At 46.4% G+C, this 12,420-nt stretch overlaps 1 protein-coding gene across 1 annotated transcript in view; it reads left to right on the top strand.

Annotated features, from left to right (window-relative positions):
- Nucleotides 1–12,420, top strand: part of LOC123998970 (voltage-dependent P/Q-type calcium channel subunit alpha-1A-like) — a 250,420-nt gene that overhangs the window by 191,571 nt on the left and 46,429 nt on the right. The window lies entirely within an intron of this gene.

The raw sequence follows: 12,420 nt of genomic DNA on the forward strand, positions 1-12,420 counted from the left end.
ATATATATATATATATATATATACATACACACATATCTTACACATGTGACGCATCACATCAGCACCTCATGATAAACACTCATATACTGAACATTTATAATCTGGGAGATTTAAAAACACACAAACACACATACACACACGATGCCAATGGTTTCTTGTTGTTTTAATGTGTTTACTTTTTCAGAGGTGGACATCACCTCTCATGTCTGTATCTCTGAGCGTTAACTCCTCCTGGACTGTGTACAGTAGCATTGTATAACATACTGGTGTAACATAAACACTTCTAACGTGTCCTCAGGCTAGGCTCTAGTTCAACCCTGGCACTAGATCCCATTAGCCTGTGGTAAAACTGATCTAAGTCCAGTCTTTGGGAACATCAGATGAGCTGATGAGCTGTACAGTAACCATGAAGTAAAATACTCCACAGTTATAAAGGACAAGAGTCATAATGGATATAAAGGCCAAGTCTCCTGTAGTTGAACTGATCCCAAATCAGTCTAAAGAATCCACACAAGACAGCAGCTGTAGGTGGGATCATGGATCTGAGCAGTAACCTTCTCAGTGATCCAGTTATCCCTCCCTCCCTGTGCCCTCTCCCTCTCTGTGTGTGGTTCAGACCCCCACCCCCTCTGGAATCTGCATACTGCCAAAACTTACTGTGGCAACAAACCTCCCCTTTACTGTACTGTATATTCAACCCCCGTGGAACCTGAAACACGCTAAGTTTCCTAGTATCTGTATTCCAGTGCCTGTTATCCTTCTGCTGTCCTGTAGTCTGCAATGTAGAGGGAGAGAAGAAGAGAAGAGGAGGAGGGAGAGAGATTGAGGGAAGGAGGTAGAGACAGTAGTGGGGGAAGGGAAATTGAGAGAGAGAATGAGAACGACTGAGATGGGTAGCAATATCAAAGTAATCAGAATTAAAAGGTCTTGGTAACATGGTGAATTGAGATAAAGACAGGCATGGAAGAAAACAAGGAGGATTTTCTGGAGAGAAGCGAGGGAAGGAGGGAGGGAAGGAGGGAGGGAAGGAGGGAGGGAAGGAGGGAGGGAAGGAGGGAGGGGGGAACAGAAAATCTATGGGGAGATGGGCCTCTGTATGACAAGTGGCTATTACACATTAGGCCATTTAGCATTCACATGCATTTCTAGTTAATGATCTATTCCTTAATTATACTCCACACACAACCAATTACTGGCACACACCACTGCTGGCAGAGAGGAGGAAGGGAATGAACGAGGGGAATGAGAGAGAGATGGGGATGGGTTCTATTAGGAAGAGGAATTGAGAGAGAGAGACATGGGGATGGGTATTGTTAGGAAGAGGAATTGAGAGAGACATATATAGGATGGGTTCTATTAGGAAGAGGAATTGAGAGATAGATATATATAGGATGGGTTGTATTAGGAAGAGGAATTGAGAGAGACATATATAGGATGGGTTGTATTAGGAAGAGGAATTGAGAGAGACATATATAGGATGGGTTCTATTAGGAAGAGGAATTGAGAGATAGATATATATAGGATGGGTTGTATTAGGAAGAGGCATTGAGAGAGAGAGACGGGGGATGGGTTCTATTAGGAAGAGGAATTGAGAGAGACGGGGATGGGTTCTATTAGGAAGAGGAATTGAGAGAGACGGGGGATGGGTTCTATTAGGAAGAGGAATTGAGAGAGACGGGGGATGGGTTGTATTAGGAAGAGGAATTGAGAGAGAGATGGGGGATGGGTTGTATTAGGAAGAGGAATTGAGAGAGAGATGGGGGATGGGTTCTATTAGGAAGAGGAATTGAGAGAAACAGGGATGGGTTGTATTAGGAAGAGGAATTGAGAGAGAGACGGGGGATGGGTTCTATTAGGAAGAGGAATTGAGAGAGACGGGGGATGGGTTGTATCAGGAAGAGGAATTGAGAGAGACAGGGGATGGGTTGTATCAGGAAGAGGAATTGAGAGAGACAGGGGATGGGTTGTATTAGGAAGAGGAATTGAGAGAGACAGGGGATGGGTTGTATTAGGAAGAGGAATTGAGAGAGAGAGACGGGGGATGGGTTGTATTAGGAAGAGGAATTGAGAGAGACAGGGATGGGTTGTATTAGGAAGAGGAATTGAGAGAGACAGGGGATGGGTTGTATTAGGAAGAGGAATTGAGAGAGACAGGGGATGGGTTGTATTAGGAAGAGGAATTGAGAGAGAGACGGGGATGGGTTCTATTAGGAAGTGGATTTGAGAGAGACAGGGGATGGGTTGTATTAGGAAGAGGAATTGAGAGAGACAGGGGATGGGTTGTATTAGGAAGAGGAATTGAGAGAGAGACGGGGGATGGGTTCTATTAGGAAGTGGAATTGAGAGAAACAGGGATGGGTTGTATTAGGAAGAGGAATTGAGAGAGAGACGGGGGATGGGTTCTATTAGGAAGAGGAATTGAGAGAGACGGGGATGGGTTCTATTAGGAAGAGGAATTGAGAGAGACGGGGGATGGGTTCTATTAGGAAGAGGAATTGAGAGAGACGGGGGATGGGTTGTATTAGGAAGAGGAATTGAGAGAGAGATGGGGGATGGGTTGTATTAGGAAGAGGAATTGAGAGAGAGATGGGGGATGGGTTCTATTAGGAAGAGGAATTGAGAGAAACAGGGATGGGTTGTATTAGGAAGAGGAATTGAGAGAGAGACGGGGGATGGGTTCTATTAGGAAGAGGAATTGAGAGAGACGGGGGGATGGGTTGTATCAGGAAGAGGAATTGAGAGAGACAGGGGATGGGTTGTATCAGGAAGAGGAATTGAGAGAGACAGGGGATGGGTTGTATTAGGAAGAGGAATTGAGAGAGACAGGGGATGGGTTGTATTAGGAAGAGGAATTGAGAGAGAGAGACGGGGGATGGGTTGTATTAGGAAGAGGAATTGAGAGAGACAGGGATGGGTTGTATTAGGAAGAGGAATTGAGAGAGACAGGGGATGGGTTGTATTAGGAAGAGGAATTGAGAGAGACAGGGGATGGGTTGTATTAGGAAGAGGAATTGAGAGAGAGACGGGGGGATGGGTTCTATTAGGAAGTGGAATTGAGAGAGACAGGGGATGGGTTGTATTAGGAAGAGGAATTGAGAGAGACAGGGGATGGGTTGTATTAGGAAGAGGAATTGAGAGAGAGACGGGGGATGGGTTCTATTAGGAAGTGGAATTGAGAGAGACAGGGATGGGTTGTATTAGGAAGAGGAATTGAGAGAGAGACGGGGGATGGGTTGTATTAGGAAGAGGAATTGAGAGAGAGATGGGGGATGGGTTCTATTAGGAAGAGGAATTGAGAGAAACAGGGATGGGTTGTATTAGGAAGAGGAATTGAGAGAGAGACGGGGGATGGGTTCTATTAGGAAGAGGAATTGAGAGAGACAGGGGATGGGTTGTATTAGGAAGAGGAATTGAGAGAGACGGGGGATGGGTTGTATTAGGAAGAGGAATTGAGAGAGAGACGGGGGATGGGTTGTATTAGGAAGAGGAATTGAGAGAAACAGGGATGGGTTCTATTAGGAAGAGGAATTGAGAGAGAGACGGGGGATGGGTTGTATTAGGAAGAGGAATTGAGAGAAACAGGGATGGGTTCTATTAGGAAGAGGAATTGAGAGATAGACATATGGGTGGGTTCTATTAGGAAGAGGAATTGAGAGAGACGGGGGATGGGTTGTATTAGGAAGAGGAATTGAGAGAGAGATGGGGGATGGGTTCTATTAGGAAGAGGAATTGAGAGAGAGATGGGGGATGGGTTGTATTAGGAAGAGGAATTGAGAGAGAGATGGGGGATGGGTTCTATTAGGAAGAGGAATTGAGAGAGAGACGGGGGATGGGTTGTATTAGGAAGAGGAATTGAGAGAGAGATGGGGGATGGGGGATGGGTTTGTATTAGGAAGAGGAATTGAGAGAGAGACGGGGATGGGTTGTATTAGGAAGAGGAATTGAGAGAGAGACGGGGGATGGGTTGTATTAGGAAGAGGAATTGAGAGAGAGATGGGGGATGGGTTCTATTAGGAAGAGGAATTGAGAGAGAGATGGGGGATGGGTTGTATTAGGAAGAGGAATTGAGAGAGAGATGGGGGATGGGTTCTATTAGGAAGAGGAATTGAGAGAGACGGGGGATGGGTTCTATTAGGAAGAGGAATTGAGAGAGACGGGGATGTGTTGTATCAGGAAGAGGAATTGAGAGAGACGGGGGATGGGTTGTATTAGGAAGAGGAATTGAGAGAGACTGGGGATGGGTTCTATTAGGAAGAGGCATTGAGAGAGATGGGGGATGGGTTGTATTAGGAAGAGGAATTGAGAGAGAGAGACGGGGATGGGTTCTATTAGGAAGAGGAATTGAGAGAGACTGGGGATGTGTTGTATTAGGAAGAGGAATTGAGAGAGAGACGGGGGATGGGTTCTATTAGGAAGAGGAATTGAGAGAGACAGGGGATGGGTTGTATTAGGAAGAGGAATTGAGAGAGACGGGGGATGGGTTGTATTAGGAAGAGGAATTGAGAGAGACAGGGGATGGGTTGTATTAGGAAGAGGAATTGAGAGAGACGGGGGATGGGTTGTATTAGGAAGAGGAATTGAGAGAGAGACGGGGGATGGGTTGTATTAGGAAGAGGAATTGAGAGAGAGATGGGGGATGGGTTGTATTAGGAAGAGGAATTGAGAGAGAGATGGGGGATGGGTTCTATTAGGAAGAGGAATTGAGAGAAACAGGGATGGGTTGTATTAGGAAGAGGAATTGAGAGAGAGACGGGGGATGGGTTCTATTAGGAAGAGGAATTGAGAGAGACGGGGGATGGGTTGTATCAGGAAGAGGAATTGAGAGAGACTGGGATGGGTTGTATCAGGAAGAGGAATTGAGAGAGACAGGGGATGGGTTGTATCAGGAAGAGGAATTGAGAGAGACAGGGGATGGGTTGTATTAGGAAGAGGAATTGAGAGAGACAGGGGATGGGTTGTATTAGGAAGAGGAATTGAGAGAGACAGGGGATGGGTTGTATTAGGAAGAGGAATTGAGAGAGAGAGACGGGGGATGGGTTGTATTAGGAAGAGGAATTGAGAGAGACAGGGATGGGTTGTATTAGGAAGAGGAATTGAGAGAGACAGGGGATGGGTTGTATTAGGAAGAGGAATTGAGAGAGACAGGGGATGGGTTGTATTAGGAAGAGGAATTGAGAGAGAGACGGGGGATGGGTTCTATTAGGAAGTGGAATTGAGAGAGACAGGGGATGGGTTGTATTAGGAAGAGGAATTGAGAGAGACAGGGGATGGGTTGTATTAGGAAGAGGAATTGAGAGAGAGACGGGGGATGGGTTCTATTAGGAAGTGGAATTGAGAGAGACAGGGATGGGTTGTATTAGGAAGAGGAATTGAGAGAGAGACGGGGGATGGGTTGTATTAGGAAGAGGAATTGAGAGAGAGATGGGGGATGGGTTCTATTAGGAAGAGGAATTGAGAGAAACAGGGATGGGTTGTATTAGGAAGAGGAATTGAGAGAGAGACGGGGGATGGGTTCTATTAGGAAGAGGAATTGAGAGAGACAGGGGATGGGTTGTATTAGGAAGAGGAATTGAGAGAGACGGGGGATGGGTTGTATCAGGAAGAGGAATTGAGAGAGAGATGGGGGATGGGTTGTATTAGGAAGAGGAATTGAGAGAGAGATGGGGGATGGGTTCTATTAGGAAGAGGAATTGAGAGAGACGGGGGATGGGTTCTATTAGGAAGAGGAATTGAGAGAGACGGGGATGTGTTGTATCAGGAAGAGGAATTGAGAGAGACGGGGGATGGGTTGTATTAGGAAGAGGAATTGAGAGAGACTGGGGATGGGTTCTATTAGGAAGAGGCATTGAGAGAGATGGGGGATGGGTTGTATTAGGAAGAGGAATTGAGAGAGAGAGACGGGGGATGGGTTCTATTAGGAAGAGGAATTGAGAGAGACTGGGGATGTGTTGTATTAGGAAGAGGAATTGAGAGAGAGACGGGGGGATGGGTTCTATTAGGAAGAGGAATTGAGAGAGACAGGGGATGGGTTGTATTAGGAAGAGGAATTGAGAGAGACGGGGGATGGGTTGTATTAGGAAGAGGAATTGAGAGAGACAGGGGATGGGTTGTATTAGGAAGAGGAATTGAGAGAGACGGGGGATGGGTTGTATTAGGAAGAGGAATTGAGAGAGAGATGGGGGATGGGTTGTATTAGGAAGAGGAATTGAGAGAGAGATGGGGGATGGGTTGTATTAGGAAGAGGAATTGAGAGAGAGATGGGGGATGGGTTCTATTAGGAAGAGGAATTGAGAGAAACAGGGATGGGTTGTATTAGGAAGAGGAATTGAGAGAGAGACGGGGATGGGTTCTATTAGGAAGAGGAATTGAGAGAGACGGGGATGGGTTGTATCAGGAAGAGGAATTGAGAGAGACTGGGATGGGTTGTATCAGGAAGAGGAATTGAGAGAGACAGGGGATGGGTTGTATCAGGAAGAGGAATTGAGAGAGACAGGGGATGGGTTGTATTAGGAAGAGGAATTGAGAGAGACAGGGGATGGGTTGTATTAGGAAGAGGAATTGAGAGAGACAGGGGATGGGTTGTATTAGGAAGAGGAATTGAGAGAGAGAGACGGGGGATGGGTTGTATTAGGAAGAGGAATTGAGAGAGACAGGGATGGGTTGTATTAGGAAGAGGAATTGAGAGAGACAGGGGATGGGTTGTATTAGGAAGAGGAATTGAGAGAGACAGGGGATGGGTTGTATTAGGAAGAGGAATTGAGAGAGAGACGGGGGATGGGTTCTATTAGGAAGTGGAATTGAGAGAGACAGGGGATGGGTTGTATTAGGAAGAGGAATTGAGAGAGACAGGGGATGGGTTGTATTAGGAAGAGGAATTGAGAGAGAGACGGGGATGGGTTCTATTAGGAAGTGGAATTGAGAGAGACAGGGATGGGTTGTATTAGGAAGAGGAATTGAGAGAGAGACGGGGGATGGGTTGTATTAGGAAGAGGAATTGAGAGAGAGACGGGGGATGGGTTCTATTAGGAAGAGGAATTGAGAGAAACAGGGATGGGTTGTATTAGGAAGAGGAATTGAGAGAGAGACGGGGGATGGGTTCTATTAGGAAGAGGAATTGAGAGAGACAGGGGATGGGTTGTATTAGGAAGAGGAATTGAGAGAGACGGGGGATGGGTTGTATCAGGAAGAGGAATTGAGAGAGAGATGGGGGATGGGTTCTATTAGGAAGAGGAATTGAGAGAAACAGGGATGGGTTGTATTAGGAAGAGGAATTGAGAGAAACAGGGATGGGTTCTATTAGGAAGAGGAATTGAGAGATAGACATATGGGTGGGTTCTATTAGGAAGAGGAATTGAGAGAGACGGGGGATGGGTTGTATTAGGAAGAGGAATTGAGAGAGACGGGGGATGGGTTGTATTAGGAAGAGGAATTGAGAGAGAGATGGGGGATGGGTTCTATTAGGAAGAGGAATTGAGAGAGAGATGGGGGATGGGTTGTATTAGGAAGAGGAATTGAGAGAGAGATGGGGGATGGGTTCTATTAGGAAGAGGAATTGAGAGAGAGACGGGGGATGGGTTGTATTAGGAAGAGGAATTGAGAGAGAGATGGGGGATGGGTTGTATTAGGAAGAGGAATTGAGAGAGACGGGGGATGGGTTCTATTAGGAAGAGGAATTGAGAGAGACGGGGGATGGGTTCTATTAGGAAGAGGAATTGAGAGAGACGGGGATGTGTTGTATCAGGAAGAGGAATTGAGAGAGACGGGGGATGGGTTGTATTAGGAAGAGGAATTGAGAGAGACTGGGGATGGGTTCTATTAGGAAGAGGCATTGAGAGAGATGGGGGATGGGTTGTATTAGGAAGAGGAATTGAGAGAGAGAGACGGGGGATGGGTTCTATTAGGAAGAGGAATTGAGAGAGACTGGGGATGTGTTGTATTAGGAAGAGGAATTGAGAGAGAGACGGGGGATGGGTTCTATTAGGAAGAGGAATTGAGAGAGACAGGGGATGGGTTGTATTAGGAAGAGGAATTGAGAGAGAGACGGGGGATGGGTTGTATTAGGAAGAGGAATTGAGAGAGACAGGGGATGGGTTGTATTAGGAAGAGGAATTGAGAGAGAGACGGGGGATGGGTTCTATTAGGAAGAGGAATTGAGAGAGACAGGGGATGGGTTGTATTAGGAAGAGGAATTGAGAGAGACGGGGGATGGGTTGTATTAGGAAGAGGAATTGAGAGAGACAGGGGATGGGTTGTATTAGGAAGAGGAATTGAGAGAGAGACGGGGGGATGGGTTGTATTAGGAAGAGGAATTGAGAGAGAGACGGGGATGGGTTGTATTAGGAAGAGGAATTGAGAGAGAGACTGGGGATGTGTTGTATTAGGAAGAGGAATTGAGAGAGAGACGGGGGATGTGTTGTATTAGGAAGAGGAATTGAGAGAGAGACTGGGGATGTGTTGTATTAGGAAGAGGAATTGAGAGAGAGACGGGGGATGGGTTGTATTAGGAAGAGGAATTGAGAGAGAGACTGGGGATGTGTTGTATTAGGAAGAGGAATTGAGAGAGAGACGGGGGATGGGTTCTATTAGGAAGAGGAATTGAGAGAGACAGGGGATGGGTTGTATTAGGAAGAGGAATTGAGAGAGAGACGGGGGATGGGTTGTATTAGGAAGAGGAATTGAGAGAGACAGGGGATGGGTTGTATTAGGAAGAGGAATTGAGAGAGAACAGGGATGGGTTCTATTAGGAAGAGGAATTGAGAGAGACAGGGGATGGGTTGTATCAGGAAGAGGAATTGAGAGAGATGGGGGATGGGTTGTATTAGGAAGAGGAATTGAGAGAGACTGGGGATGGGTTCTATTAGGAAGAGGAATTGAGAGAGATGGGGATGGGTTGTATTAGGAAGAGGAATTGAGAGAGAGAGACGGGGGATGGGTTCTATTAGGAAGAGGAATTGAGAGAGACTGGGGATGTGTTGTATTAGGAAGAGGAATTGAGAGAGAGACGGGGGATGGGTTCTATTAGGAAGAGGAATTGAGAGAGACAGGGGATGGGTTGTATTAGGAAGAGGAATTGAGAGAGAGACGGGGGATGGGTTGTATTAGGAAGAGGAATTGAGAGAGACAGGGGATGGGTTGTATTAGGAAGAGGAATTGAGAGAGAGACGGGGGATGGGTTCTATTAGGAAGAGGAATTGAGAGAGACAGGGGATGGGTTGTATTAGGAAGAGGAATTGAGAGAGAGACAGGGGATGGGTTGTATTAGGAAGAGGAATTGAGAGAGACAGGGGATGGGTTGTATTAGGAAGAGGAATTGAGAGAGAGACGGGGATGGGTTGTATTAGGAAGAGGAATTGAGAGAGAGACGGGGGATGGGTGTGTTGTATTAGGAAGAGGAATTGAGAGAGAGACTGGGGATGTGTTGTATTAGGAAGAGGAATTGAGAGAGAGACGGGGGATGGGTTGTATTAGGAAGAGGAATTGAGAGAGAGACTGGGGATGGGTTGTATTAGGAAGAGAATGGGTTGAGAGAGAGAGAGAGACGGGGGATGGGTTGTATTAGGAAGAGGAATTGAGAGAGACAGGGATGGGTTGTATTAGGAAGAGGAGGAAGAGGACATTGAGAGAGAGACGGGGGATGGGTTGTATTGGAAGAGAATTGAGAGAGATGGGGGATGGGTTGTATTAGGAAGAGGAATTGAGAGAGAGATGGGGGATGGGTTGTATTAGGAAGAGGAATTGAGAGAAACAGGGATGGGTTGTATTAGGAAGAGGAATTGAGAGAGAGACGGGGGATGGGTTGTATTAGGAAGAGGAATTGAGAGAGACGGGGGATGGGTTGTATTAGGAAGAGGAATTGAGAGAGACAGGGATGGGTTGTATCAGGAAGAGGAATTGAGAGAGACAGGGGATGGGTTGTATTAGGAAGAGGAATTGAGAGAGACAGGGGATGGGTTGTATTAGGAAGAGGAATTGAGAGAGACAGGGGATGGGTTGTATTAGGAAGAGGAATTGAGAGAGACAGGGGATGGGTTGTATTAGGAAGAGGAATTGAGAGAGAGAGAGGGGGATGGGTTGTATTAGGAAGAGGAATTGAGAGAGACAGGGGATGGGTTGTATTAGGAAGAGGAATTGAGAGAGACAGGGGATGGGTTGTATTAGGAAGAGGAATTGAGAGAGAGACGGGGATGGGTTCTATTAGGAAGTGGAATTGAGAGAGACAGGGGATGGGTTGTATTAGGAAGAGGAATTGAGAGAGACAGGGGATGGGTTGTATTAGGAAGAGGAATTGAGAGAGAGGGGGATGGGTTCTATTAGGAAGAGGAATTGAGAGAGACAGGGATGGGTTGTATTAGGAAGAGGAATTGAGAGAGACAGGGGGATGGGTTGTATTAGGAAGAGGAATTGAGAGAGAGATGGGGGATGGGTTCTATTAGGAAGAGGAATTGAGAGAAACAGGGATGGGTTGTATTAGGAAGAGGAATTGAGAGAGAGACGGGGGATGGGTTCTATTAGGAAGAGGAATTGAGAGAGACAGGGGATGGGTTGTATTAGGAAGAGGAATTGAGAGAGACGGGGGATGGGTTGTATCAGGAAGAGGAATTGAGAGAGAGATGGGGGATGGGTTGTATTAGGAAGAGGAATTGAGAGAGAGATGGGGATGGGTTCTATTAGGAAGAGGAATTGAGAGAGACGGGGGATGGGTTCTATTAGGAAGAGGAATTGAGAGAGACGGGGATGTGTTGTATCAGGAAGAGGAATTGAGAGAGACGGGGGATGGGTTGTATTAGGAAGAGGAATTGAGAGAGAGAGACTGGGGATGGGTTCTATTAGGAAGAGGAATTGAGAGAGATGACGGGGATGGGTTGTATTAGGAAGAGGAATTGAGAGAGAGAGACGGGGATGGGTTCTATTAGGAAGAGGAATTGAGAGAGACTGGGGATGTGTTGTATTAGGAAGAGGAATTGAGAGAGAGACGGGGGATGGGTTCTATTAGGAAGAGGAATTGAGAGAGACAGGGGATGGGTTGTATTAGGAAGAGGAATTGAGAGAGACGGGGGATGGGTTGTATTAGGAAGAGGAATTGAGAGAGACAGGGGATGGGTTGTATTAGGAAGAGGAATTGAGAGAGAGAGGGGGATGGGTTGTATTAGGAAGAGGAATTGAGAGAGAGACGGGGATGGGTTGTATTAGGAAGAGGAATTGAGAGAGAGATGGGGGATGGGTTGTATTAGGAAGAGGAATTGAGAGAGACAGGGGATGGGTTCTATTAGGAAGAGGAATTGAGAGAAACAGGGATGGGTTGTATTAGGAAGAGGAATTGAGAGAGAGACGGGGGATGGGTTCTATTAGGAAGAGGAATTGAGAGAGACAGGGGATGGGTTGTATTAGGAAGAGGAATTGAGAGAGACTGGGGATGGGTTGTATCAGGAAGAGGAATTGAGAGAGACAGGGGATGGGTTGTATTAGGAAGAGGAATTGAGAGAGACAGGGGATGGGTTGTATTAGGAAGAGGAATTGAGAGAGACAGGGGATGGGTTGTATTAGGAAGAGGAATTGAGAGAGACAGGGGATGGGTTGTATTAGGAAGAGGAATTGAGAGAGAACGGGGATGGGTTGTATTAGGAAGAGGAATTGAGAGAGACAGGGATGGGTTGTATTAGGAAGAGGAATTGAGAGAGACAGGGGATGGGTTGTATTAGGAAGAGGAATTGAGAGAGACAGGGGATGGGTTGTATTAGGAAGAGGAATTGAGAGAGAGACGGGGGATGGGTTCTATTAGGAAGAGGAATTGAGAGAGACAGGGGATGGGTTGTATTAGGAAGAGGAATTGAGAGAGACAGGGGATGGGTTGTATTAGGAAGAGGAATTGAGAGAGAGACGGGGGATGGGTTCTATTAGGAAGTGGAATTGAGAGACAGGGATGGGTTGTATTAGGAAGAGGAATTGAGAGAGAGACGGGGGATGGGTTGTATTAGGAAGAGGAATTGAGAGAGAGATGGGGATGGGTTCTATTAGGAAGAGGAATTGAGAGAAACAGGGATGGGTTGTATTAGGAAGAGGAATTGAGAGAGAGACGGGGGATGGGTTCTATTAGGAAGAGGAATTGAGAGAGACAGGGGATGGGTTGTATTAGGAAGAGGAATTGAGAGAGACGGGGGATGGGTTGTATCAGGAAGAGGAATTGAGAGAGAGATGGGGGATGGGTTCTATTAGGAAGAGGAATTGAGAGAAACAGGGATGGGTTGTATTAGGAAGAGGAATTGAGAGAAACAGGGATGGGTTCTATTAGGAAGAGGAATTGAGAGATAGACATATGGGTGGGTTCTATTAGGAAGAGGAATTGAGAGAGACGGGGGATGGGTTGTATTAGGAAGAGGAATTGAGAGAGATGGGGGATGGGTTGTATTAGGAAGAGGAATT

Source organism: Oncorhynchus gorbuscha, linkage group LG16, assembly GCF_021184085.1.
Source record: "Oncorhynchus gorbuscha isolate QuinsamMale2020 ecotype Even-year linkage group LG16, OgorEven_v1.0, whole genome shotgun sequence".
NCBI classification, from domain to species: domain Eukaryota; kingdom Metazoa; phylum Chordata; class Actinopteri; order Salmoniformes; family Salmonidae; genus Oncorhynchus; species Oncorhynchus gorbuscha.